The sequence below is a fragment of the Cydia amplana genome, chromosome 4 (assembly GCF_948474715.1).
Source record: "Cydia amplana chromosome 4, ilCydAmpl1.1, whole genome shotgun sequence".
Lineage (NCBI taxonomy): Eukaryota > Metazoa > Arthropoda > Insecta > Lepidoptera > Tortricidae > Cydia > Cydia amplana.
This window is the reverse complement of record NC_086072.1, coordinates 4,564,924-4,576,940: the sequence shown is the minus strand read 5'-3', so window position 1 is coordinate 4,576,940 and position 12,017 is coordinate 4,564,924. Positions and strand designations below refer to the sequence as shown.

The following is a 12,017-nucleotide window of genomic DNA, read 5'->3' as shown; positions in this document are numbered from 1 at the left end:
GAATAAATAAGAATGGCAAATAATATTGTTTTCGTAGTTCAATAGTAGATTGAAATAAGAATATTGGAAAACTGGAATGTTATTGCTAAATTGCTTATTTGTGTCTATATTTGTATAGAGCGCTGCGAACCTACAACACGTACTTATAGTAGATTCCTTCAATATATGTAAAATATCTACCTACTTATTAAAAATGCTAACGTTTGGCTTCGGAATGCTAGTAAAATATTTGCCTAATTATTTCTAATATCACGCTAAATCAGATTTAGATAAGAAATGGTTATGTAAAGCTGATCTTAGTGTGCTCTACGAAGCTATTGCAAAAACTGACTGGAGCGAAGTATGCGAGGAGCAGCAAGTTGACTTGGCTTGTAATATTTTCTATAACAAGTTAAAGGCATGTTTTTCCAATTATGTACCTACAAAAAAACATCGGCTACCCTCTAGCAATTGTAAGTATTGTTATCCAACGTGGTATACTAAGGAAATAATACAAAATATTCGTAATAAATTTATACATTTCAAAAAGTATAAAGAAACTGGCTCAATATACAATCGTGAGCTTTATAAATATTATAGAGGACAAGCTAAATTTTTAATAGATCAGGCGTATCAACTTTATAAGGAACGTATTGAACGAAATATCACAAGCGATCCCAGGAAATTTTGGGATCATGTCAAGAGCAAGCGGAATGACCGACGTCAATCTAACGTGTACACATACCGGGATGTTGCAGTAACGGGGCAAGATGCTGCAGATGCTTTTGCCAATTATTTCCTCAGTGTTTTCCAATCAGAGGTACCGCAATTAGATCCAAATAAAGCTGCACGTAAAAGTACGAACGACGCAACGCGTGTCTCTATTGATAGCGTCGGTGCCGTGGAGCTGCGCAGAGCGGCACGCAGACTGAAGCCTCGATCTTCGACTGGCCCCGATGCGGTTCCTCCGTTTCTGGCTAGGGACTGCATATCGGCACTAGAGGTTCCACTCCTGCACATCTATAATCGTTCCTTGCAAACTGCTACCTATCCTGATTGTTGGAAGAGATCCAGGGTGACTCCTGTGCCTAAAAGCGGTTCCGGATCGGACGTCGCGGGATATAGGCCAATTGCTGTGCTGCCGGTTTTCGGAAAGCTATTTGAGATGATCCTTGACTGTGAAATAACTCGGCAGATATCTACCCAGCTTGACGATAGCCAGCATGGGTTCCGCAAAGGTCGCTCTACTACTACCAACCTTAGCGACTTTGTGGACTATGTCACGATGGCCATGGATGGTCGACGCCAGGTGGACGCAGCATATTTCGATTTTAAGAAGGCGTTTGATGTAATAGATAATGACATCCTCCTTGAAAAATTTGCAATGATAGGATTTGCTCCAAATTTGTTGTGCTTCTTTGCAAACTACCTAAGCAATCGTAGTCAATTTGTCCGGTTGGCAGGCTATAACTCTCGGCCTTATTTTACCCGCTCAGGAGTGAGCCAAGGCAGCACTCTCGGCCCAACGCAATTTCTGATTATGATAAACGATTTGCCGAAGGTCGTCAGTGCTGCCAAATGCTTATTGTTTGCGGATGATCTTAAACTTTTTTTAGATATTAAAGGTGCTTCTGACTGTGGACGGTTGCAGGATGATATCAGTGCAGTCGTAGCATGGAGTGAAGAGAATCACATTCTTTTTAACACCACTAAATGTAAAGTCATCACATTCTCTAGGGCAAAGCACCCTATCATTGAACCGTATCGCCTGAACAGTGCTGAGCTAGAAAGGGTTTTTGATATACGAGATCTTGGGCTTATTATGGATACTCAGCTTGACTTCCGAAAACACATAACTGGGACTTGTAAAACTGCGTGCAAAACTTTAGGGTTCATCATTAGAACAGCTGCCCAATTTACAAGTCTTAGGCCAGCGTTGGCGCTCTATTTTGCCTATGTTCGGAGTCGGTTGGAGTATGGAGCTATCGTGTGGGATCCGCATGAGGCCAAGTATACGCTCGTGCTTGAAAGAGTGCAGCGCAAATTTGCCAGGTTTGCCTATAAAAAGATGTTTGGCTACTATCCCTTTCTCTACCCTTCCCGCTTTGTCTTGGGCATGGTTGGCCTGGACTCTCTGGAACTCAGGCGCAAAAAGCTCCTCGTAGCGCATTTCCACTCTTTGTTCTGGGGTAGAGTCGACAATCCTAGTGTCCTGGGCCGCGTGGGGCTGGCTGTTCCGTTACCCAGCTTCTGTCCAATGGAAGGGGATTCGGTTTCGGGTGGCGCACGTCCCGCACGAAGGCGTAGGCGCCTACTGGCAGGCCCTGTGACGCGGACTGTACGTGCTGCGAGTGCGCCCTCCGCTCGGGCCATCGCACTAATAAATAATCTGCTGATGCAGGTCCCGGATGCCGACATCTTTGCTAACCAGTTAGGCATTTTCCTAGAAGCTGTCATACCTGTTCTCGACTCTATGTAAATGAATTGTATTATTATAATTTTTATTGACTTATTTTTTATTTGTTTATGTTTAATGACTTTTATTGATAGCGACATTTATTTATTCTGTGATTTCTGTGTAATTAATTGGTATATTCTCTGACTTAATTTTTATTGCATGCCTGTTACCCACAACTGTTTACTTTTAAGTTTTTATTTTTTATTGTACCTATACCGTGTAAGCGTTTTGGTGAAATACTGTTAGCTTATATGTGGGAAATAAATGAAATGAAATGAAATGTATTTTTGGAAAAAACCGTGACCAAAATAATATCTTAAGACTCCCCTATGGCTATGCAAGAAGATCGTACCAAATATAATAAACAAAACAAACACAATAATAATAAACGATAAACATAATAATAGAATATTGGCACAGTCATCTCATCACTATATATGTACATAGGTACATTAGGAAACTTGATGAGTAAAGTATACACTATTTTGACTTAGGGTTTCCACGGAAGACCAGCGTCAAGGTATTCATAAGATACCTTGACACTAAGCTGAGTGGAAACCTTTTCATAGACGTAGTTTTAAACCATTTTTGCGACATGTTTTTGTAAAACTTTGTTGTATAAGCGTCCTGAATAAATCTTAAACTTATATTCTATTCTACTTAGCTTAACAGAATAAACCAGTGAGTTCTTGACAAAATAATAAAAACAAATACTTTCTATAATAAAACGACCAACGCTTGACGACTTCTGCGGCCAGCGTAGTGTGGGTGTACCGTTAGCAGTAGGTCACTCGACGCTTACGTTTTCCTTGTTTTGTTGACGATACCTTTCAAAGGCTTCTCTTAAGATGGGATTCCCAATTCCCACTAGAGAAAGTACTTGGTTTTTAGGGTTCCGTACCCAAAGGGTAAAAACGGGGCCCTATTACTAAGACTCCGCTGTCCCTGTCCGTCTGTCAGTCACCAGGCTGTAACTCATGAACCGTGATAGCTAGACAGTTGAAATTTTCACAGATGATGTAGGTATTTATGTTACCGCTATAACAACAAATACTAAAACCTAAATAAAATAAATGTTGTATGGGGCTCCCACACAACAAACGTGATTTTTTGCCATTTTTGCGTAATGGAACCCTTTGTGCGCGAGTCCGACTCGCACTCGGCCGGTTTTTTCGGGTTAAAATTGATCGCGGTTTGATTGACGTGTCTTTGTTGATTTAATTAGACTTTCTACGACTATTTCGAAGTATAAAGAGTTTATTTTGTATAGGCATTCAAAAGCTAAAAAAAAATTAGGATAGCATGCATTGACGTTGCAACTTGCAATAATATATTGCATGTTTTAGTCGTTAGCTACATTCTTATAAAATAAAATAAAATAAAGTAGTTATGTTGGTAAATTTATTTATTTACTCGACTTAGGGCCACTTTCACCATTCACTAACCCGGGGCTAACCGGTTAAACCTGGAGTTGCCATGGTCACCGGTACAATTGGACACTGGGATAACGGTTTACCTGGTTAACCCCGGGTTAGTGGGATGGTGTAAGTAGCGCTTAGTTATTTTCCGTAAGGTCTCGGTGAAAACTAGTTTTGAGTAATTGTTACAAAATTTAGTTTTTACTACACGACGCGCGACGCAATTAACACAAAAAGGTTCTTTAGTATAAATTATCATTTTTTTATGATATAGGAAACAAACAAGCACACGAATCGCCTGATAGTAAGCAATTATCGTCGCCCATGGACACCTGCAATACCAGAGGGGTCGCAAGATGGGGGTACAGTCGACTTCACAAATATGTAAACCATTTTGTCACTTTATTGCAATGTATTAAGGTGAAGAAATGTATACATATTTATGAACTCGACGTACGCTATTTTCTTGAAGGTTCTTTGTAACCATTACATAAATCACAAAAGATCAATAACCTCTATAGACATACAAATTAATATGTTGAGCATCAACGATGACTCACATAGTTTTATGTAATGATGAAAGTTTGTTTGTCAACATTTTTGTTGTGAACGTACTTACGTACTATACTACTTAGTAGCGCCAGTCATAACAGGTTATTTATTAGTTTCAAAAAATATTGACAAAGACAAGTGAATATAAGACTGCAAATCTTGATATTCACGTTATACGACGAAATTACGCTCTCATTTTAAAACGACTTTTTGAAATCACTTGTAATTTTATGTGGCCATTGAAGTAGGTACCTAAGTAACATATATATATCTCAGTCCGTTATCGTGATAGAAATTAGAGCTTAAATAAGTTTGACAAATCGATAACTATTAGAGTAGGCCCACCAGACGCCTGTTTGCGTCTGCGCAGATCAATCTTTTTTTTTTGTATTATATCATAATATGTTTAATTCATCATCATCATCATCATAATTTAAGAGCTTTGCTCTTTTCGGTGGAGTGGGTAATCGCCAATCGTTTCTTTCTTGTGCCAGTCTTTTAATTCCTTCATACGATGTACCTAGGTATTATTTTCTATTTAGCTGAGATAAATAATTCTAGGTTTCCCTTCTACTTTTGTCTTTTCAATCCTGCCAATATATTTAATTAAGTTCCAAGTATTTGTTTTTCAGTTACAAAAATCGACATATTAGGTTCTATAAGTCTACGACCTGCGCAATTAATAACCTGTTAGCCGTGGTTATAAAATGTAACATTCCTATAGCGATAAGAATTTAATGGGAAAAGTAATAGTAACGCCAATGAACTTGATATGCTAAACAAGAAACATGTGCAGTAATTGACATTATGTGATTTATGATAGGCGCCGAAGTATCAGATTCAGATTCAAATGTTTTATTGATAAAAGGCAATCATTTTCCAAGTCAATAAACAAATGTACAATATCTAACTATGCTTAAAATAATAATTTATTTACAAACAAGATATATACAGTGTATTACTAAAAGAAATTAAAAACTAGCTTAAATCTAAAATAGGCCCTTGAGGCCTTGTACCAAGGATGTTGGCGACATTTCCTCGCTGTATCGCAATGCTGATACGTTGTGCGAGGTAGCCGCCAGCTCAGCTCTTCGGTCACCAGTTACGTCAACCAGACGCTTCGCGATTTCTGCGAACAACTTATGCGCGCTGGGACCCCATGGACCTAGACTCCTAGAGTTTCAACTCCAAATGGTACAAAATGGTACTCTCTACCGAGGCTCTTATATTTGTTACGTTTTAAAATTAAATAATTATTAACTATGCTTAAATAATTTTACATTTCAGGTAGGCACTAATTAATTATTATAAATTATAACATAACGTTTTACAATTTCTAGCAACGACAGCTAACTAGTACCGGATATAAATAGATATAATATTTTTCACTACACCAACTGGTAAAGGCTCTCTTGATTGTTCAAAAACGGATAGCAAAGTTGCATTTTATTCACATGTGACGCAAAGTAATCAAATGCAAATTTTTAGTTGTTTTCTTGTGTTTGCTGGTAGAGTTGACTTCTAAATGATGATTTGGAATGATACATATTTTAGTTATTTACGATACAAGTGCAGAAAAGAGGAAATTCGAAACGAGAGGCGATAAATTAAAACACGACCGAAGGGAGTGTTTTAAATTGACACGAGTTGCGAATTACCTATTCGCACGTGTATCGTAGAACGTTTTACAGTACCGTAAAACGGGGTGAATAGACACGATTTTCAACTTCAAGGACGATTTTCACCAAGAATCCAAATTATAATTAAGTAATAATTTTTACATCATGATTTGAGTCTTGCTTAGTTCTTCAATTCTGTATACTTATTTTTAATTTCAACCCGCTGATTTTAGGGAAAATCAAGAAAAACTACCCGTCTTCGACATATCGTCAAACGGGGTCGATAGACACGTCATATGGGGTGATTAGAAAATACAGTCAGGGCTGTCACAAACTTCAAATAAGTAGGTTTTTATTAGGATAAAAGTAAATAAATAAGCTGACTTTCACTAAATCACTTTTTTTATTAATCAACCATAATTAAACTAGTCACATAATCATGAAACGTATGAGAATTGTATGTAAAAATCAACTTAGCTTACACTAGAAGCATATTCTTTAAGTACCTACCTATTATTTAAGGAGCAGTGATAAATATTCAATCAATCAATCAATCAATCAATAATTTTATTTCGTCATCATAGGTGTAAATACATTAGTACAGGTGTTAGGGTGTTAATATTCATATCATAATACATGAAAATGAAAAAATGAAAATGAAAAATTATTTATTTACCTAAATGTTTACCTAAATGTTTCGTTTTAACAATACAGTTAATGGAGTCTCCTAGTAAGTAAAATATACCTGTGACAGGAGACCCCGCTCTTCCCAGCCAACATTTTCGTTCTAACAATTCGATATATATTTGAATTTAATTTAGTTTAGTATAGTCTAATCTAAAAACGACCTTACACTAACTTAAGCTAAAATATACATTATTATTATTATTAAGTGTGTGTGTGTGTGTGTGTGTGTGTGTGTGTGTGTGTGTGTGCGCGCGTGTGTGTGTGTGTGTGTGTGTGTGTGTGTGTGTGTGCGTGCGTGTGTGTGTGTGGGTGTGAGTGGGTGTGCGTGTGTGATTCTACGATCCTGATTACGTATAATACACTATACTTCAAAAGAAATGAGGGATTCTATTTCTTCATAGGTTAAGGATTTCAGTTTTTCTGTAACTGTAATTTTGCATTTATGTGATGTCAGGTTATAGATAGATACATTATTATTTATAGCGTTGTAAAGTCTGGCAGATTGTGATTCATATTGCCTTTTTACGAATGCAGACTTACATAATGGTACTGGGATTACTCTTACTGTCCTTCTTCGGGAATTTACGCTCCGATTGTATTTAATGGTAGGGTGAATTTTTAATATCGTTCTTAAAATATATAGCTTTCTCATAGAGAGTAAATTCGTGTTCCCATATAACTCTTTAGTAGAAAAGCGTTGCGGTTTAGAGAGCATAACTTTAATTAGGCATCTTTGTCCTCTTTCAACCTCGATAAATTTGCTTTTATTGCCACCGCCCCAGACTGGTATACAGTAAGACATAATAGATTGTCCAAGGGTAATATATAATTTGATAAGCAAATTAGTGGGAGCAATTTGTTTTAGAATTTTAAAAATCCAAATAATCTTCCGAATCCTGTTAGTGATGTACTCAATGTGTCCGTGCCACGAGAGTCGCTGGTCGATAACTACCCCCAGATATTTAGTTGACGTAACTTTTTCTATTTGTTGTGTGCAGTTACAGTTCAGGGCGTCGGTCAGGTCACAATTGTGAATTTTTATTTGTTGCTTGTTTGGCGGCTGCAGTATTTTATATTTTGAAAAACAAATAAAGTTAGTTTTAGAAGTATTTAGTGATAGTAGATTTAATCTTAGCCAAGTTGATATAATTGCAAGGCTTGTTTCAGCTTTTTTATAACAATCATCCCAATACATAAAATCATAATTAATAACTATGATAAAAAAACTGTTCAAACTCAAAACTCATATTTAATACCAAAATATATGAAACATTGCTAAATTTTATATTTTATAGTATTCTATAATTGAAAAAATTGGAGAAAATACGTTTTGACAACCCTAGCATAAATATTTCCATTCACCCCCATTCGTTATTCTTCACCCCTCAGTCGTGTTTTCAGTCGTTTCTCACCCCATATGGCGTGTCTGTTGACCCCATATGGCGTGTCTCCTCACCCTGTTGTCGTGTCTATTCACCCCGTTGGGATGTAAAAACGGTTATGATTTGTTTTTTGCACATTTATCTTTAATTAATAAGGAAAATCGGCAATATCTTTTATTATTTAAACACTAGAAGAACTGGTTTACTTAATACATTGTAAATAACACAATAACTAAGCTGTATTTCACGGCTATGTAAAAGTTCAGACAGGCAATATATCTTACTTTCACAAGGCCTCACTTCAAACTAAAATATTTATTACTTGTGATCATCTTCATGCTTGATTCGTGTTACTAGATTAAAGATTGGATATTCTACTATAATGGTATCTCAAAAGAATTGGGAATGGTAGTCTAGTTTTTAAAATATAACAATGTAAAGGAAAGTACCGAAATTTTCTCTATTCACCCCGCGATTTCTGGTGACCCCGTTTTACGGTAGGGTCACTTGTCGAACATTGAAACAATCGTACACAGTGAAACTTTGCGATATCTCTGAAACTAAATGTTATCAGCTAGTGCCGTCTGTCAAGCAAGGGCAGGCTCAGGGACCCTCAGCACCTCCCCAATACGCGAGCGCGCCTCGGAGAAGGAGCACGTTGATACGAGCGTTATTGTGAATTCGTGCGACAAAAGTAATATTTTTCATTTATGTTTCGCAATATTTTACCAAGATATAGAGTCTAGTTTGGCGTTATTTAATTTTTTGTTGTGTTCTATGTGTATTAAAGTTACTTTGGAGCTAAATATTTTTAAATTTCTTTCACTCTTTGGTGCAGTTTTTTTTTAATTCTTTAAAAAAACACCCCCTAGTCTCACAATGAAACATTTTTATGTAGTAAACAATGAAACATGATGTTCACTGAACACCAGTATTAGTACACAATGAAACAAACTCATAATTTTTTTAATTAATTAAAGACTATGCGCGAAATTTGTGAAACTAAAATACCATGAAAATTGATAATAATTTGTCTATCATATGACAAAATATAAGATACTTAACTTTAGAAATGGCTGACATAGGATAGTTTATATGTTGAATGTTTCATTGATGGCAAGGTTAAGGTCACATGTCTAACATTGAAACAGTCGTTTATAAAGACTATGTTGCAAGAAAGTGTATAATATCAAGCATGGAAATGCTTAAAACCCTCCCGCATCCACCTAGTTGGCAATCATGCTCCGTTGACATAAAAGGCGCCTTTCTCGCAGCATGCCGTAAGTGCCGACCAGATTTTCGATTCACAATTTAAACTTAGGTGTGTGTACAATGAAACAAGTCTTTCGCTTTTAGATATTTCAGAAATCTTATAACGATTCCATATTTCGGAAACCTTTTAAATAACAAATTTCAGCCTACCACTATGTTCTCCTTTCCTTTCTCATTAATTGATTGAAAGGATGTATGTATTAATGTAACTTATTTATTACAACGTTTCAATGTTTATTAAGGATGTTTCATGGTAGACTATATATATTACATCTGTTTCACTGTAAAAATTAGAGTGTTTCATTGAAAACATGCACAAGTACACAATGAAACAAATCTCATTTTTCAAAAAAAGCTTTATAATACAGAAACTGTTAAAAATAAGTAGAAACCAAGAACGCCATATGATAGCCAAATAAATTGTTTATCTTCATACGAAATATTTGGAATTGATTTGGTTTGATTTTGTTTAATATCTTACAGTTAATATTTTCTTCGGGTTGCTGTGGTGAAATTTTTTGTGTTTCACTCGTGCTTTGAAACCCTCGCAATGCACAAGATCCCATTTTTCGAACCATTATGGTTCAATTTTGGAATCTTTCGCTAACTCGGGTATTAACATTAGCACGAGCGTTTAAACAACAACTTTGCCCCCTTGTAAAACAAATAACTAATGTTCTAGGTACTTGAGTGTTCTTGTCAAACTTCATGTTGTAACAGATAGTCGTTTATAAAATGAGAGCGCTTTGATTGTATGGTGACGGCTAGGTTCGTGTCAGTCTTAAAACATGTAGGATTTAACACGAAAATACATTGTAACATCATTGTATGTACTTACATCATAAGCGCATTGTAATTATGCCTACTTGAATAAACTATCTTTTATCTTTATCTAACAAAAGTCCACTTTGTTTGTCTTATGGCTTCTGTATCTAATTTAAAAAGATTGTATCAAGCTCACTCACTTAAATCACACCAGACGATAATCCGGCCAATTCATAACAACAATTACTACAAACATCATAAGTGAAATAAACACCAAGTACAAACCAACTTTAAGGTCAACCTGTTAAGGTTTATTTTCCTTTGAGGCTAGTACAGTACGTACTTCTATGTTCGAGAAGGTCGACCGCTTTCGAGTAATGCCGGCAAAATGTAAACAAACTCGTTGCAACAGGTGGGAGGGGGGGAGTGAGGAAACTGGGGACTTTATTGAAAGGTAAGTGGCTGGCTAATATTAGGTGGAAAATTGTATAGATTTATTTCAGCGTAAGTACTTAAATGCAGAGCTTCGTATCCACTCACATGATTCCGATTTTAACAAAAGGTGCCCTGAACTGCTCTGCCATTTTGCAGATACGACGGCACAGTGTCATGATATTTTCAAAAATCGATAACTTTACTTCTGCTAAAGCATTTTCAACGATTCTTTTGGTTTTTAAGGTTGTTAAAGAAACAAAGAATTTATTTTACTACTATAGCATTGTGCTGTTATACTAAAAATAATTATTAAAAATTCACAAAGTTTACCCAATGAAATAATGTCCGCGTTATAGTAGAAAACTATTTTTAATTAAAAATCTAAATCGATAACGTATCTTTTTTTTGTATTCAATTTAAAGAAGACTTAATAAGCTTTTAATTGGTACTAAACACCTTGATAGCTCACCTATGAAATTGCAGAGTAAAACTAATTCAAATTCCGATAAGAAACTTTCGAATTGCTCAATCTGCTGTGAAACTAGATATTATGTTCATGATTTTTTTGTGGCTAATTTAGACACTGAAGTACTAAAATATAGTAAAAAACAGTTTAAGATACTAATAATCTTGAAATAAAATGCATAACTTATGCAATTATAACGATGATAGTAGCTATATAACTTAAAATAACAAAAGAGTATCTACGTACCTACTAAATTTTGGTGTTTTTATAATTTCCGATCACCAACAACCGAACTAACTTATAACTACACTAACACGTTTAATACATCCACCATAACACACACTTCACAACATATTAAGCACAATAAACCAATAATAACTATTAACACATAAAATTATACTGATTACAAACGTAAATAAGCCGGTAAACTGACTTCTTCCATCTCAAAAATAAAGATGGCTACCCATTTAGGGTGGAGACACAACAGCGCGTGGTGCAGATGTTCAACAGAGATAGGAACTTTAAAATTGTAATACCTAATTAATTATTTATTTAATCGTATAATTATTTAGTTTATTCAATGTAAATAGCAAAGAAATATTAGTAAATACAAATTATAAGTAAGTAGTAAAAAAAATCCCAAAACGCGTATGCAACGCGTCTAGTACACCACATGCCTTACGATATGCAGAAATGCTTTAAGCAACCACAGTTGCCGGGTTTGTACTTACAATTTACCGTCACATGTTTTGATCGCTAATCCTGTGTAATACACAGTGATTTAATACATTATATGGTTTATTAATGTAACTTAATAATCGAACTATTTAATGGCTATTGGTTGCTCAAGATATATTTAGTAATCTTAGAAATGTAGGGCATTCAAATAAGAAACACGTCAAAAATCTACAGAACTATTGTTTTGAAGTGATATTATTTGGTCATCAATATTAAGTAGGTCTAAAATATAGTTTTAAACTAATA

General features: G+C 35.4%; 1 long non-coding RNA gene across 1 annotated transcript in view; it reads right to left on the bottom strand.

Annotated features, from left to right (window-relative positions):
* LOC134663123 (uncharacterized) overlaps positions 1-12,017 on the bottom strand; it is a 94,930-nt gene that overhangs the window by 41,545 nt on the left and 41,368 nt on the right. The window lies entirely within an intron of this gene.